The sequence below is a fragment of the Capra hircus genome, chromosome 1 (genome assembly GCF_001704415.2).
Source record: "Capra hircus breed San Clemente chromosome 1, ASM170441v1, whole genome shotgun sequence".
Classification (NCBI taxonomy): domain Eukaryota; kingdom Metazoa; phylum Chordata; class Mammalia; order Artiodactyla; family Bovidae; genus Capra; species Capra hircus.
Genome location: NC_030808.1, coordinates 150,864,837 through 150,882,407, shown reverse-complemented (window position 1 = coordinate 150,882,407; position 17,571 = coordinate 150,864,837). Strand labels below are relative to the sequence as shown.

The window sequence follows — 17,571 nt, the reverse complement described above, 5'->3', positions numbered from 1 at the left end:
GACTTTTTGGAATGTCTGGGAGCTAAGGGCTTTGCTTCATGGAGCAGAATTCTGAAGCAAGAGAAAGAGAAAGTTATAGACTAAACCACAGAAATGTAAACACGTCTGCAGCTAAAATAACTCCACTTTCATTGAAAACACTCCCCCTTCACAATCAGACTTCTGTGTGCTGTGGTCAATAAAACGGCATGTTAATAGCGACCAATTAATAGATTATGTTGCCCGGCCTTAAAAGTTGAGGGAGTTTTAATTATTATTTTTCAAATTAAAGGAGTGCTTATTTCGCTCCCTTCCCTTGGGGTTGTGGCGGGGGTGGGGGGGGGGGGCGCGACTTAGCTTTCTTTCTGGCTGTTTGCTGAAATTCTTGGCTGTTAAAAAGTTTGGAGACTGAGAGACACGAGTAGTTTTCACTTGGTTGGAAGGGGAGAGCCTGCAAGGGAAGGGTCTGGGATGAGTTCCTAGCGATCACGCTGGACAGTCGTGACGGTGCCCGCGGGACATGGTCGAAGAGAGGCAGCACCCAGGTAAGCGCGGTTTTGAAGTCAGAATTCCCTTAAAAACTGTAACATCTGGAGGGCTGCAGGGCCGCCGGGCCGGAGGAGCCAAGCCTCGCGCGCGGCTCCCCCTTTCGGAGGCGGCGTCTTGGGGACACCCTGCTGCCGAGGGCTGCCATCCCTTGGTCAGTCGGGCCCGCCCGGCGGTCTCCCGGACGGCTCGGCATCCTAGCGGCCGCGCCCCGCGCCCCCGGAGCCCCTCCACCCTGGCCCCAGGCTCCCAGGACGCGCACCAGGTGGTACTCCAGGTGTGACCGAAGCCCGTGGCACCCGGCACCGCCGTCTCTTAATTTCAGGGCGACGTTTATGTCAATTCCAAGCAGCATCCGAGGTAGCCCCAGCGGTCATTTTCACCTTCTTCCGACACAACCGGTTTGAACTTTTATTATTTGTAATGAGTGTAACGGCTGAGGCGGGAGGAAAAAAAATCACTTCTAAGTTCCGAGGAGGAAACACTTCCGCGGCATCTCCCCCCGCTCGGCCCTCGCCTGCCCCAGCCTGCGCTCGGCTCCTCGCTCCTCTCCGCTCCTGGAGGCGCGTCCTGGTTCGCCTCCCGCCGCCGCCCGGGCCGGGACTCTGGCTCTCGGGTCCCAGGGTCCGCTCCTCCCCTTTCTCCCCCTCCTCCTCGCCGCTCTCCTCCTCTTCCTCCTCGGAGCCGCCCGCCGCGTCCCCAAAGCCCAGCAGGGCCCGGACCTGCCCGCGCCGCCGCGCTCCTCGGCCCGAGGGTGGGCCCCCCGGACACGCGCGCTGGGCTACCCACGCGCCCCCCCGGGTCGCGCGCGCACAGCATCCACGAGCCCCCGGACACGCGCTCGCGCGCGCGGATACCCAGGCGCACCTGGACACGCGCGCTCGCGCCCCGCGCGCCCCCCCGCCCCGCCCCGCCCCCGGCGCGCACTCCGGGATCTGGAGCCGCGCGTCGGGGCGGCAGCCCTGCTCGGCGATTGGCGGGAGCCGGGGCCTCCGGGAGGCCGGCGCCCACACCATGGGCTGAGCCCGTCGGCGCCCAGGGACTCAGTGCCGCCCGGCTCGGCGGCGGCCCCAGTCAGGCACGCGCGCCGGCACACGCGGGCGCGGACACGCGCGGACACCCACGTGCGCAGCGCGCCCTCCCCCGACGGCGGCGCTCGCCTCTCGGTAAGTCCCGCGCCCCGCGCGCCTTGCCTGGCTCCCGCGGCGGGGACGGTGGCGGCCGGGTGACCCGGCTCTTCCGACGGCGCCGGGACAGATGGGGGTGTGTGACGCCGGTCCGTCGTTGCCCGGGTCCTGGGGAGGCGCGCGCGCCCCGGAGGGATGCAGAGGGGTGCAGACCTCCACTGCTCGCGAGGGGCTGGGGAAGCCGGGCGCGGAGGCTTCGTCTGGGCTCGCAGCGAGCGATGATTTGTTGTTGTCTGGAGTGGAAATAAGGCTTGAATGAAAGCCCACGCTCGGCTGAGAGTCGAGACCAGGTGTGGGCTTGGCTGTCGCTGCCCGCTCAGTCCTTCCGTGGGTGGAATCGCCCTCCGACGGCGCCCTCGCCGCGCTCTCCCGGACCTCGGCTTCCTCTCTTTTCTCTGCATCTCCGTCTTTTCCCCTTCTGACACCTCGGCCTGCACGTTTATGTGCTTCCCGTTTACCGCTTACTGGAGACACTTGGCATGTTTAAAAATTATACGTGTATCTCTCAGCAAGCCTTGTTGGTTTCTGTCTGAAATACGACGTCCTTGTATCACAGCTACATATTGTCTAGATATTTTACAAAAGGTACCACCTAGAATTATTTGTAACGGTTTAAAGGATTTAGATGCTGTTGTTAACAGCGGACTACACTGCCTCATAAAATGGATAAACAGTTTTAATGCAGGTGTGAACGTAATGCAATTCTTCGTTAGGACGATGATAGTTTCGTTATCCTTCCAAAGAAACGGATTCCTAAGTGCCACAGCTTTCCCACCATGCGTGTTTCTGGAGCTTCTGTAGGTCAGAAAACTTTCAGTGTGACTTAAGAAACAATTTTAGTCTTGCCCTAGTGACATACACGGGCCGTAGAGGTTATTTATTTATTTTTTTCCAGCATTTTCAGTTCTCTGCAAATAGCTTAGAGCCCTTGACCGGCCTCAGCTACCCCTCACCTTATCACAGGGAGGACTGTCACAGTCCTGGGGTTAACCCTTGCTGTGCTGGTGGCACCTCGCACTGGCTCTCTCAGGGGGAAGAGTGGGCAATAGAAGTTACATGAAAACCCTATCCAGATGAATTAATTCATCGTGTGTCAAATTATGAGTGAGCTAACCATGCCATTGAAATGGTAATTCTAGGGGAAACAGGATGAGCTGTGCAAGCCTGTGGCTACTACTGCAAAGTCTTCTAATTCTGAAGAAAGGCTTTGTGAGTGCTAGACACATCCCAGATCCTCTCCTGGTCTAGTAACCCAAGCTTCCATTTGAATCAATAACTTGGATAGTACACTAAACTAGCAAACGGGTATTATGTCTCTTTGAATTATTTGTTTAAGGATGTATAGTTCCAGCTACACTTAAAGTTTTGGTTTCTCTTCTATCACTGTATAGTTGCTTTCTTTTCCTGTTAAAAATGTGGGGTAGTATTGTGATACGTTGTTTTCCATGTATCTATTCTCTCATGATGAGTTCTTGGTTATTTAGTCTGAAGTGCCTTCTTTAGGTAAATTTTTGAAAACTCTTGGTTGCTATTTGATTATGTAATGGGGCTGCGTGTACACGTCTTTATAAGCTGTGCCCCCGGCCGCTTCTTAGGTTTTGTTTTGGTATTAAAAATCTTATTGCGTTTCTAATCTCATAAGATCAGCTCTTTTATTTGTGGTAGAGGCTGAGACCCCAGTGGGGTGGTAGATATGTAAATAAGAAGTAAAGCCTGTTTGAAAGATGTCAACCTTGATTTTGAACTTACGCACTATTCTACAATTTTATGCATTGTGCATATATGGAATATATCATTTTATAAGTAGGTAATAGGAGACTTTCAACTTTTTTTCTAACATTAATATCAGGTCTAGTTTTTCCTTGTTACCTATCTTTAAACAACAACAAAAATAAAAGGAGAATTTGTTTTTTCACAAGACAGAGGAACTAATGTTCCAAAGATCTTTTCCTATTCCTCAGTGAAAAACTGGAGCAGGTCAGTGTCAATCATATGATAAGGAGGGTGGGGAGACAGTGTCATGTTGAATAAATGTTGGTGCCGCCTGCTCTTTCATAGAGCTCAGTTCAGGAGCTGTCGACAGAGAGACACCCCCCCCCCCCTTCTAAGGAGGCTGCTGGGGCCTGGGACTCGAGATGTGATCCCTGTAACTCAGATTAGAAGGAAGTCATTATGAGCAGAGTCCTGGCCTTGTGGTGCTGAGAGGCAGGTCTGTGTTTCAGCTGGGGGCTGGTCTCTCTAAACGTAGGTCTCTTTCCACCTCCTGGCTGGGGTCACCCTTTGCATCTCGGGGCCAAGCTCTTCCAGGCGAGAAGGAGAATTCCATTTTCTTTCCCCAATGGGTAAGGACACGTGGGCGTTCCAAGGATATATTACCCTTCAAATTACAACTTTTTTTTTTAATCATATGCCTGCACTTTGAATTTGAAACTCTTCAAACCTTTGGAGTTGCAAAGGTTCAAGTGTTTTGGGATATAAGAGGGATTCAAGTGTTTGGGACACGGTTGCAGCAGATTTTGATACCTGGTGGGAGCAGTGGCTGTTCGAGTTTGGTAGCGGTGGATGTTAAAGACCCTGGGGGGACTTTGAACGTCCCTGAAGTAGCTGGTGACACTTAGCCACGAGGTCTCCTCGACGCCCCTGTATTGTTGACGTCATGAGGGCATCCTCCTTGGTCCTGTTTGCGCCCTCGCTTGGCTCAGGAGCAGTTCATTGGCTGGACGTTGTACATGGTCAATATACATCTTCTCACGTTTACAGATTCAAGGCAGTCATTCTGTGGGTAAAAACAACAGAAGTCTCCAGGGGTTGGGCTATCATCCACCCCAGTTTTTCAAAATGACCAGGGGGAAGTGTTGCCCTCTTAACCTTTTACCTTTTTTACTTTCAAGCATTTGAGTGTTTAAAAGAGAGAGGATTTGGTGCTTTGCATTTCCAGCACTGCAGATCCAGTGAAGGTAGTGAAGTGATCTAAAGGCAAGTGGTCTAAATTACTTTGCTAAATTTAAGTGTAAGTGAGATGTCGACAGCACCAAGTAATTAAAGGGTGCAGCTAAAAATGGAGTGCTGGGTCTGAGTTTTAGATTTAAAGTAACTTTTAAGTTCTTCTATTTTGACAGTGGCATGTCATCATCTGGAAGACCCTGATTGCGTATGAGAAACCGTAATTTAACAAAGAAAGTAGGGGGTTCAGTTACCTTGACTCGGTGCATGGTCAGAAGCCTGAGCGAAGGAAGTTGAGTTCTGTGCCTTTTTTTCTGTTTCAGACTGACCGTTAGTGCAGCTGGAAATATCCTTAAAGTGTGTAAAATAGACCTTTTGAGTTAATTTATCACTTCTGAAAATTGTAACCCTGGAGAAGCTGATGGGAGAGCTGATCTAGCATAAACCGTTAGCATGTCTGAGGGTTTTGAAAAACCTAGTGTTGTAGCTGCTTTCTGTTCGAGCATACCATCTAAATTTGAACTGTTTTAGTGGGAATGAGATGTTCACACGTCGGTGTCTTACATGGGATTCCTTTTAGTGCTACTGTTATTTCAATAACTGTTCCCCCAGGAAAACCCACTCGGGGACAGATAAGCAGCCCTCTAACCGATGGGAAGGAAAACATAAATCGTAAAACAGAAAAAAAGAAAACCTAAAGAATGGTTTAAAAAAAAAAAAGGGGGGGAAAGAAAAACAGGCACATTTACGGTGATTTTTCAAAACCAAGAAACCCTTACTTTTGCTTGATGAGGGGCTTGGCAGAGGTTCCCAAACCTTCATTTAAAAGTGAAGAAGGGTGTTTGCCCCGCGGTCTGAGTGCCGGGATGAACTCGCCTTGTCGTATTTCCACCGAGCGGTTCTCCGTTCCCGGTGGGGAGATTTGTTCTCTCCGTGACGGAGTGGAAATGTGGGTTATGGGTTTTTTTGGGAGCTTTACAAAAGTAGTCGAGTTCGGAAGTAAAAGATGCGTCTGCACGTTCTGCCTGTGCTCCGGGCTGGGAGGTTTGTGTTACCACCTTTGGGGCAGGAGCAGTGTTGTGAACAGTCAGCAGCCTTGTGGAGGTGGATTCGGGTCGTGGGCTGTGCCTTTCTGTGTGAACTGAGCTGCATGTCAGGCTGTGTGTCTTCTGAACCGCAGGGGAAACCCAGGATCTTACAACGTCTGTTGACGATCTGTTGCCTTCATGGAATTCGATGGATTGGATCAGGCAATGGAAAAGCGCTGTTCCCTTCCCTCTGCGCTGCCGATGCTTGGAGTTCTGCGCCTGCTGGAGCCAGTAGGATTCTCAGGCTTTGGAGAAGAGATTGAAAGAAGCTGAAATGAGGAGCCTGGAGGGAGGGAGGGGACCTTGGTGGTACCTTGGGACCCTGGGAGTGAACAAGGATGATTTCAGGATTCTTAAATGGAACCTACAAAGAACTAAGCTGGAAGTAAATAATATTTGAAGTCTGTGCTAGTAATGTGAAATGTTTGGAAACACAAACCGTGCACTCTTAGCATCTCAACATAAAACCTGAAATTAAATATTAGAAAGCTGAGATTTCTTTTATTGAGAAACAAGGTAAAAAGCATTTTGAAAGGATACCAATGGGCAACTTAGGAACATTTTAAGAAGACCTCCTTTGAAGAAGAATGGAGACTCATTAAAATCACATGCAACCTCACAAAGCTGATGCGAGCCCTCTGCAGGATTTACAAATTTGAGTCTATAATTGCCCCAAATTCAAACGTGTCTTGTGCAAGGCTGGCTCTTTTTGGGGCACAAGTTACTGCAGCAAGAAGACAGAATAAGCAAAAATGGAGGAAAAAAAAATTTGCTTCTTCGGGCTCCAGAAGTACTTCCTAGTCTGTTTGATCCTGGCAGGAAAATTTACTTCCCTCCAGGGTTTTAAAATAGAAATAATGACAATGAAGATCAGACCCAGGGAATATGGTGAGTCTTTTCTGGAGAAAGGGGTAATAGGTCTGCATATTGCCTGTGTTTGAGTTCTGAAACTCCACCCCAAACCCTGCCATTCAAACAGAGAAAAGCGACTGTTGCTTGCTGCTTTCCGGGTCAAACAGAGAGGGTTTTAACAGCTGGAATGGGATCAGGTCTGAAAGCAGTTTATAATCCTATTTCATGATAGACTTTGAGGGATTTTTGCAGCTTTGTAAGACTTGTAAATATAGGTGATTAAACAGAACACCTTTAAGAGCAGCTTCTCCTACGTAATCTATACCCAAGTTGAAAATTGGAGGTAAGTCCAGAAAATCACCCTATAAGCATGAAGAAGCCACAGTCAACTACCAGGAGGCAGAAAGGGGTTACGTCTGTGTAAAGGCTAAGATTGCATTTGCAAGTACGTTTTGCAATTACGTTTTTCTCTGCAAGCATGAAGTATTATACCATGTTGAATTTTCTTTATTACATTTAAACAACCTGGAAACACACTTACCCATCAGAATTTATTGATTACCTATTAAATGAGAGCACAGTCCTAAAAGAGATGGGAACGTGGATCACAGAGAGGCTGTTAAGACACTGGACATACCTACAGATTAGAAAAACAACTGCAACTGTAATGGAAAAGCCACAACATTCCAGAGCTCGCCTGTCCGCCGACTCTGGCTGCTGGTGTCCTGCCTGGGTTATTCTTTGCTCAACTAGTTGTACGGACAACATGCAAACAAAATTGTAGCCTCTTTCACTGCAAATAGCTAATGGCATTCACCCTGAATGCAGTATCCCTGGGATGAATGTCCACAGGTGGAAATTCGTGCAGGAGAGTCAGAAAGTGCTGAGAGGGCAGAGGCATGTTTGAGGTCAGATTTGACCTAGGCTTGGAAGGTTCAGGATTCTGGCAGAGGAGGGGCGTTCTGAGTCACGGCAAGGCAAGTGCCAGGAAGAGAGGAGGAGGGCAGGCTGACCTTTCAGTGCAAAGCCCTGTGGGGACGCCTCAGGTCAGGCCTTCAGGAGCTGAAATCTACGGAGGTGCACGCGCTATGGAATCTAGAAGGGCGATGAAAGCTCAGGCCATGTATCTAGAAAGAGGTGGATGCACAGCCATAGAATCCAGAAAGGGGTGAACACACAGCCCGTGGGGTCTAGAAAGGGGTGAACGCACAGGCTGTGGGGTCTAGAAAGGGGTGAACGCACAGCCCGTGGGGTCTAGAAAGGGGTGAGTGCACAGGCCGTGGGGTGTAGAAAGGGGTGAGTGCACAGGCCGTGGGGTCTAGAAAGGGGTGAACGCACAGCCCGTGGGGTCTAGAAAGGGGTGAGTGCACAGGCCGTGGGGTGTAGAAAGGGGTGAGTGCACAGGCCGTGGGGTGTAGAAAGGGGTGAACGCACAGCCCATGGGGTCTAGAAGGGTGAACGCACAGCCCGTGGGGTGTAGAAAGGGGTGAACGCACAGGCCGATGCAAGTGTTACATGCATTCAGCGGTGCCGCCTGCTTGAACCAGGCCAGTGTGACAGTGAGCCAGGGCCCTGGGCTCTGCAGTGCTGGGGGCAGTGGTCCCTAGGGGGTGCTCACGTGCTCTGTGGGCACCATGCGAGGCCACCCTCGCAGCTGCTGTGGGTCAGTGTTGGGGAAGTTTGTGTCTCATCCACAGGTCCTTCTCTCTCACAGCCTTTGGGGACGGCTTCGCCTTTCGTCTCAGCCTCCGCTTCGTGAGTTGGGTGCCGGCCAGCGTGGAGGCCCGCGTGCGCCCTGCTCGGGCCTGGGTGCGGGCCCGCGGCCTGCCTGACGGGCGGCTGAGCTCTGAGCCCCTCCCGCTGCTCTCCCCCTTGATTCCCTTTGGTCTCAGCTCTGCTGCCTATTCTGCCTCTACTTCAGAATTTAAAGCGAAACGAAACAAATCCCTGTCATATCGCGCGTATCCTTGCGGACCGCTTTCAGTCCTTTTAGGGGACAGGGTAGGGGATGAGTAAAATAATCCACTTCATTAGAGTCAGACAATCAAAAAGTAATATCAGCCACGCCAGAGGAAGATCAGAAAACACTTCCCGAAGGTCGGGCTGCACCAGGGCAGATCCTGGCTCTGGTGGGCCGAATGGGGGTGAGGGCTCCCCCGCCCCCCATCATGGGTGGCCTCCTGGGGGTGGTGCTTGGGGTGTGGGACGTGCCACCTGGGAGCTGGGTGACATGGTGGGTGCTGGAGCGGCCCGACCTCTGGCCTTGGAAGGACCGATATAGACACAGATGTCAGGAACCCAGGTGTGAAGCTAAAAGGTAGGGACTGGGGCTTCCCAGGTGGCCCAGTGGTTGAGCATCCTCCTGCCAGTGCAGGGGACACCAGGCTGATCCCGGGTCTGGGGAGGTTCCCCCCTGCTGCTGAGGGACTCAGCCCAAGAGCTGTGACACCCTGCGCGCTGACACCCGTGCGCTGTGACACCCGCGCGCTGTGACACCCGTGTGCTGTGACACCCGCGCGCGGTGACACCCGCGCGCTGACACCCGCGCGCTGTGACACCCGCGCGCTGACACCCGCGCACTGTGACACCCCACGCTGTGACACCCTTTTGTTGTGACACCCATGCGCTGACACCCGCGCGCTGACACCCGTGTGCTGTGACACCCGCGCGCTGACACCCGCGCACTGTGACACCCCACGCTGTGACACCCTTTTGCTGTGACACCTGCGCGCTGACACCCGTGTGCTGTGACACCCGTGTGCTGTGACACCCGCGCTGTGACAACCACGCGCTGTGACAACCACGTGCTGTGACAAGCCATGTGCTTTGACACCCACGTGCTGTGACACCTGTGTGCTGTGACAACCCGTGCACAACCATGCCCTGTGACACCCGCGCACTGTGACACCCGCGCACTGTGACACCCACACGCTGACACCCGCGTGCTGGACACCGAGCGCTGTGACACTGCGTGCTGTGACACCCGCGCGCTGACACCCGTGTGCTGTGACACCCAAGCGCTGTGACACCCGAGTGCTGTGACACCGCGCGCTGTGACAACCATGCACTGTGACACCCGCGCGCTGACACCTGTGTGCTGTGACACCCGAGCGTTGTGACACTCGAGCGCTGTGACACCGTGTGCTGTGACAACCGTGTGCTGTGACAACCGTGTGCTGTGACATCACGTGCTGTAACCACCATGCGCTGTGACACCAGCGTGCTGACACCCGTGTGCTGTGACACCACGCGCTGTGACACCCGAGCGCTGTGACCACCACGCGCTGTGACAACCACGCGCTGTGACAACCACGCGCTGTGACACCCGTGCGCTGTGACGACCACGCGCCCCCCAGAGCCCAGGCTCTGCAGCCAGAGACGCCGCGGCAATGAGCAGCCCACGCACGGCCGTGAAGAGTGGGCCCCGCCCACTGCATCGAGAGAACCTGTGTGCAGCAACCAGTGCAACCAAAAATAAATAAATCTTAAAAGCAACAAAAAGGTAGGGTGTAAAGGAATCCTGCCAAAGGGGAGGGAGATGTGATGTTTGTTTGGAGCACGCTCGCTGACCTGGACTCCCGCCCTGGGGTGTCCTCCCCACGGCTCTGTGAGGGCGGGGGCTTTACTGACCCCATCTTCCAGAGGAGCAGAGTGAGGCTCCTGAGTGACCGGCGTGGCCAGAGTCGCGCAGATGGTCAGAGCCAGAGCAGAGGCAGAACCCAGCTGGGGGATCGGCGCTGGACCTCTGGTGCTGCCAGGGGTCCTCTGCGTCAGAGCGGAGGGTCCACTTGCAGAAGTGACGACGGGAAGGGGGAGGTGACGTGGGGACTGGGGGGATGGGAGGTCAGAGGGTGCTGGGCGGGGGGAGTAGAACGTGAATCTCACATGTAGCTTGTAGCTTTCAGCTTTCTAGTGGCCATGTTACAAAAGGAGGAGACAGATGAAATTCATTCTAATAATCTCTTTTATGTAACGTGGTGTGTCCAAAATACCACTTCAAGTGTCATCTATATAAAAATGTGGATGAACTCTTTTACCTTTTTTCCTATATTAAATATCAAAATCCGGTGTGTCGTTTACATAGGTGTTTAGTTACATAGGTGGTTTAGTTGCTGAGTCGTATCCAACTATTTTTCGACCCCCGTGGACTGTAGCCGGCCAAGCTCCTCTGTCCGTGGGGATTTCCCAGGCAAGAATGTTGGGTTACCATGTCCTTCTCCAGGGGATCTTCCCTACCCAGGGATCAAACCTGCGTCTCCCGCATCTCCTGCTTTGCGGGCTGTCTCTTTACCCACTGAGCCACCAGAGAAGCCCAGTTTAAGTACAGTGCATCTCAGTTTTGGACTGGCTGTATCTCCCATACTTAGTAGCCACACGGGTGTCAACTGTATTGGACTGTGCAGGTCGGGAATATTCAGCAGCAGAATTCAGATTTAATATAATTAAATATAAAATATTATATTTAATATAATTAGTGGCCGTGAAGTCTATTATATAACTTGATCACAGGAACAGAATTTTTGTGACTTCATGTCCCTCTTGGCAGTATTACCCAGTACCTCATGCTGGAGCCAGAAATGATAGCAATTGAAAAGGGAACACTGGCATGGTATGTACAGCGTCAGATCCGCAGTTTTCAAGTTGGAGGGATCACGAATATATGATTTCTTGTCAATTCGCTTCATGCTTTTCAAAGGCAAAGCCAAATATCTGCTTTCACACTAAAACTTTGTATGCCTGGTGACAAATAGTTTTTGTTAGAGTCGTCTTCTGACAACCTCAGGTGTAAACATCTTGAGTATTCCCTGTTTAAGGCTGATGTCGGCAGAGGACATAGGTCATTTTTTGCACGCGGACAGTGTGTTGAGAATAATGCAATTGGTCATTTTGAGGAATAGCATTCTTGAGGCGCTGGAGCCCCGGAGAAAGAAAGGATAACCGTCAGACGGATTGCTACGGAATTAGCTCCCGAGACCACACGGTCGTTCACGGATTCTGTGAAGGCAGAGCGCATCCAACGCGGACCTTTCTGTTGTGCTGAGCACTGAGGTTCACAGCACGTCTTGCAAAGTCAGTCGCCTCGCTCGAGTGCTGCTTCTGATTACCGACGTACCTTGTGTAATGTAGTCATTGAGCAACTCAGCCCCTTTACCGTATGAATGTTTTTGTTGTTCAGCTGCTCAGTCGTGTCCGACTCTGCGACCCCATGGACTGCAGCACGCCAGCCTCTCCTGCCCTTCACTGTCTCCCAGAGTTTCCCCTGAATAAGAAGTCTGTGTTTGATTCAGGAGCTGGTCTGCAGCAAAATCCTGGTCTATGCATTCTTCTAGGTAGCTTTGTGTTTATCCCTACCCATGCCGGAGGGAATGTCGCTCCCTTGTTCTGGTTTGTTTTTCCTGATGGGCAGTGCTTACCGCAAATATAGCAAGACCGTGTTAAAAAAAATGTGTGCCTTTTCTCGACTCTCATTTGCCTCACAGAATCTTTACACCTAATTCAGGGCAACTGAACACAGAGAGAAAGGATATTGCGATTTATTAAAAGAAAAAAAAGCCAGAAAACACACAACTCCCAAACAGGGCTTTGTGTGCTGATCTGCAGGTCACCCATCTCATTGTCTGATGCTTCATTTTGGATCGGCCGAGGATAAGTCAGAACGTGAGAACGTTTGTGGTCTGTGAGGAGGCATGTGGTGTGGCTTGGTGCTTTCAAAGGTGGGCAACATGTTTAAACCTTGTAGCTCAGTCCTGATTCATTCGACCCGGAGCATCGGCTGCCAGGGGAGAGGCTGTCGGGGTACCTGCGGTTCTGTTCCGAGACCTACTGCACGTCCACTGGATGCCCAGCGGCTAGCTCCGCATTCTTCTCCCCCACAGGAGTGCAAATTCAATTTTAAAGTCTAAATTGTATTTGAGAAGTCTGAAGCACAGTAAGCCTTCTTAAATAATTCACTCGGGGTTATGTTCAGTGAACATGTGTAAATATGAGAACGTGCGAGGCAAGTGGTCTAAACAGAGAGAGAATGTGAGACCACAGTGATGGGAGCCACGTGTGCGTAAGGCCTCAGGGGAAAAACCGTGTCATCGCTGGCACCCCGCGCCATGGACGGGCAGCGTGGCTCAGAAGGGGAGGTTGAGGTCCCGTTGCTTCTACCCGGGATCCTCAGTTTACCGCTTGTTGAGTAAGACCCTGGAGACAAACTCCTGAATGACTGATGGCTCATGGAAGCAGCTCTGGGCTGGGGCACAGAGCAGGTGATGGGGTCCCCTACCCCGGGCCCATGTGGGTCCCCCCACTGGCTTCTCCAGCTGGGTGTTTGCGGGTGTGCAATGGCTAAATTGTGCTCTTGCAAACTGCTCTGTTTAGTCCAACTTGGATTGAGCATGTTAGCTGTGGAGGTTCTTTTTCCCCTTTCCAGGCTAAACAGCTATCACAGGCTATAGGGATGTGTGGGTGGGTTCAATGACAGGACCAGTCACACCCAGCAGAGTCACCTCGTAAAGGCGTTGCTAAGCGTTTCCATGTCGTGGTGACCTCTGAACTCCCAGATCACCCGTCTCGGCCGCCAGAGCCCCGGTCGCTCCTGCAAGGGGTCTTATTTCCTTAAGTCCCCAGACAGCGTGGCTTTGAAGGTCAAGGTCAGCAAAGTGTCACCTGCAGTGAGCACGCACAGGGGCTAACAGAACCATGCCAGCGAGTCTAATGAAACCAGGCTGCAGAAGCGGGGCGATGTTGGAATATCCTGCCCCTGATTGCTGTCCCGTGTCTGGTTTTCATGGAAATTTGTGTCTGGGAATGAGGGGGGATCGGAATGGATTTGCTGGAGGCAGGTGCCTGCGCTATTTGGCCATGCCCGTCAGGACTCTGGTCCAGGATCTCCGAGGAGGGGAGGGAGTCAGAGCCACTGGAGGTTCGGTGAGCACCGTGCAATCTTTTTAAGACACGGAGGGTTTTCACGGACTTCCTGATGTTTGAAAATTATTCATAAAAGTCTGCCCCCGTCCGGGAGTTTTAGGGCAGAAAACCTCCCCCACTTACTGTTCGTCTTCCATAAATTTACTCTTTGAGGTCATCGCAGAGTTCCTTCTGTATTCTGTGATGTTGGTGTATGTAGTCTTCGAGGTTGTGAGTAAAAAGGACTCTGTTTCTCTCTCCAGCCAGGACACAGCCAGTTCAGGTCAGAAAATCATGCCGCATTGGGGATGGCCCTGTTAGACATATAGGATGCCTCTCCAAAAGGCTGGGAATAGACTCTGACCCAACCAACCCAGGTGAAAGAAGATTCAACAAGTGGAAATGAGGATGAGAATCTGTTACATGGCCCAGGCAAAGGAAGCCGGATTAAACGCTGTTTCTCAGCTCTTGCTCCAAGCAAGTAAAAATAAGAATTGCACATCTTGTATTTGAGAAAGTTGAATGCATTCTTCCTTTTTGGAATAAGCAAGATTCTTAGTAGACTAAGGCAGGAAGACGTTGTTTGCTATATTGAATACTTAATACAGAATGAAAAGATACTCTGGGAGATCTTTATAGTTTGTAGGCAGAAATAATAGGTCATTGTTTTCAAATAAGTACAGTTGTCTGCTTCATTTGCATCAGAATATTAGCTCTTTGTTTCTTTCCATTTCTATATTTCGGTTTGTCTTTGGGTTTGTTTCTTGTGCTCGACACCCACCGGCTGCTAAAACGAAAGAGGAGACTTCAGAGGAGACCTGTAGGTGAACTGTTGCCTAGAGTGTCTCCTTTGAAAAAGACCCTGCTGCTGGGAAAGATTGCGGGCAGGAGGAGAAGGGGACGACAGAGGACGAGATGGTTGGATGGTATCACTGACTCAGTGGCCATGAGTGTGAGCAAGCTCCAGGAGTTGGCGATGGACAGGGAGGCCTGGCATGCTGCGGTCCATGGGGTGGAAAAGAGTCGGACACGACTGAGCGGCCGAACAACACCAGCAGTGTAGTATAACTCTTCAGTTTCCAATTTACAGAGAAATAATTTGGAGGACTCCTAAACAGACTGGAGTAAATGCAGACAGGATGTATTTATCACTGAAACACCTGTGCTAAATGTATCAAGAAGTAATGATATTTTGTGATGCAGTTAACCCTTTGGCTTACATTAGTCTTTTTCAACCTTTTCTGAAGAGTCTTTCCAACCTTTTCAAGAGCCTTTTCAAACAGTTTTCCCTCTAGTCACTCCTCTCCCACATGAATATTTAATGCCACGGATATGTAGCATATTGGTTTAGGAATTTTACATTAGACATACACGTGTATATATGCATTTGCATGTATCTGCGTTTTATATATGAAAGAGTGAGACATTTTTTCATCCTTCAAGAACAGATTTTAGCCTCTTTGGGAACACATGGCTTCACTTTGAGAGATGCTGATTGTTTAAGAGAAAAGAAGACAGATACTAGTCCACAAACTTAGAAAGCACTGAAAGAGGGGAGCCACTTGGGAGAGTCAGGATGTTATGCCGGGGGATTCTGTTAGCCCTTGAGTCCACAGTAGCCTGAAACTCACAGTAGTAAAGCAAAGGCAACTTTTAATTGTATTTTTTATTGAAGTATGTAGTTTATTTACAATGTTGTGTTAATTTCAAGCAAAAGGCAGTCGGCAGCTCCAAGGGCTTCATTGACCGTGTGCTGCTACTGCTGACCGTATACTCTCCGCAGGAGAACAGGTGGTGGGGTGTTTATCAGACTTAGGGTGTATGTGATCAGTTGGTCTGCAGAAACTCCTGAGTTGCAAAAGCAATAACCCCAGGAATAGGGATCGTAAGACCTCCTAGAGGCCAGGAACCTTTTTCGTGTAGCCTTTACCTCCCCATCGGGGCAGGGTCAGCCCCACTTGGCTTCTGCAGACAGCACGTCCCCGTCATCATGAATGTAGGAACAGAGGTCGTGCGCCCGATGGATACAGCTGGATCCCATTGGCACTAACGTTGTTTCTCCTCCAGTAAAAATGGAAATATATTAAACAACAAACAACCCCAAAAACACTCTGAGCTGAAACCAAAAATCAATCAGAAAGAGAAAAACACTTGGGTCAGTGTCAAGAGAAACAAATCCACGCCAGCACAGACTTTTATGAAAATGGTCACTGAATAGTATTTCCATGAACAGGCAGCTGACTCAGAGGTGGAGGGTGAGTGTTCTGAGCACTGTCTGAGCGGCCCGCCCACGCCTGGAGCTGACGGGACGCTTACTCGAAGGGACCCGGGGATGCCGAAAATAGGAAAAACTGCATGAAGGAAAAAAAAAAAACCAACCAGATTCTTAAGAAGGGAGGGGTGGGTGTGCTGTGAAACCAGAGGGGTTTGGGAAGAAGCTCAGAGTGTGTTTGAGTTTCCCCTCGTCACCAGCAGTCCTGACAGGTCTCTGGTTCTCAAAGCCAGTACGAGTATCCAGCGTCCCTTCTCCTCCAGAAAAAATCATACGATGAATACATCTCTGTGAGAGCAGAAGGCCCAAAGGTGAAGTTTTGCTTTTTCTTCTTCAGCTAAGACAGTTTGAAAGAGACTGTTCATTGTACATGTTACATTCAGCCACAACTGAGAACAGAACCGGTCCATCCAGGGCAAAGGACCCAGAGGGACCGTTCTGATGCGAGAAGGTGGGTCTCTCAAAGGGGTCGAGGCAGTCAGCCTGGCCATCAATGTTTCAGATCCAGCGAGACAGATTCTAGACGGCAGGCGTACTGTCCAGCAGTCTGTCCCTGCGTCCCTGGCCTCTGGCTCCTCTTGTTTCTGTTCCTAGGGCTTCCCTGGGTATGCAGGGCTCCTGGGACCCCTCCCTGCCTCATCTTCCATCTTCGGAGCTTCAGCCTGCCCTTTCACTTCCTTCAGTTTGCTCTCGAGGTGCAGAGGCGTCTCAGAAGATGGTGCTAGGTCCAGGAGGAGGCGAGGTGTTTCCCAGTGCTTCCCTCCAGCTCGTGGTGTTAGGAGGAGTCATGGTATTTTCTGGGAGTTTGCTTCTTCCTGGAACATTGCTGGGAGATGTGCTTCCCTTGAGATAGGAGGTCCAGGTGGTCCTGGGCCTCTGCGACCCCGTGACATGGCGCAGAGCCTGGCTGCTCCTTCTACCCCGCCTCTGATGCTGTCTCGGCTGTGCATTTGGAAAGTAGAAGGCGCGCTTCCGTGGATTCTCTCTGTCTCTGTGGTCTGCATTTTAGAGATGCTTCACTCTAAGCTTCCCTTCCCTAGTGGCTCAGATGGTAAAGAACCTGCCTGCAATGTGGGAGACCCGGGTTCAATCCCTGGCTCGGGAAGATCCCCTGGAGAAGGAATTGGCAACCTCCTCCCGTATTCTTGCCAGGAGAATCCCATGGACGGAGGAGCCTGGTGGCCTAAGACTAGGGAGTCTCAAAGAGTCGGACACGACTGAGTGACTAACACTTTCACTTTAACTCCAAGCAGGGCTTCCCAGGTGGCCCTAGTGGTAAAGAACCCACCTGCCAAGGCAGGAGACATAAGAGCTGCTGCTGCTAGGTTGCTTCAGTCGTGTCCGACTCTGTGCGACCCCACAGACGGCAGCCCACCAGGCTCCCCCATCCCTGGGATTCTCCAGGCAAGGGTACTGGAGTGGGTTGCCATTGCCTTCCCCAAGAGACATAAGAGACTCGGGTTCAATCCCTGGGTTGGAAAGATCCCCTGGAGGAGGGCATGGCAACCCACTCCAGTATTCTTGCCTGGAGAATCCCATGTTCAGAGGAGCCTGGTGGGCTGCAGTCCAGGGGGTCACAAAGAGTTGGACGTGACTGAAGCAACTTAGGGTAGCATAGCATAACTCCCAGCAAGTAGCATTTAGTTACGGAAGCCCCCTCTCCTTGGCATTCCTCCTTCTCTTCTTTACATGGGACTTCTGTTTAATTCCTCACAGATAAGTGTTAGTTTGAGTCAGCGGTGATCCACAGTCAGAATTTTGAAAACCAAACATGAGAACTGACCAAATGCTATGTTGTGGTCGCGTGAAG

At 51.1% G+C, this 17,571-nt stretch overlaps 1 protein-coding gene across 4 annotated transcripts in view; it reads left to right on the top strand.

Annotated features, from left to right (window-relative positions):
• The window catches only part of ERG (ERG, ETS transcription factor), a 322,032-nt gene continuing 304,830 nt past the window's right edge, over nt 370-17,571 (top strand). For 3 of the 4 annotated variants that reach the window (XM_018052860.1, XM_018052858.1, XM_018052850.1), the window contains exon 1: nt 370-524. The gene's annotated coding sequence lies outside the window, so the exon portion shown is untranslated. Of the gene's footprint in view, nt 525-1,591; nt 1,692-17,571 lie in introns of those variants that run through there. The other variant, XM_018052857.1, reaches the window with a different exon arrangement.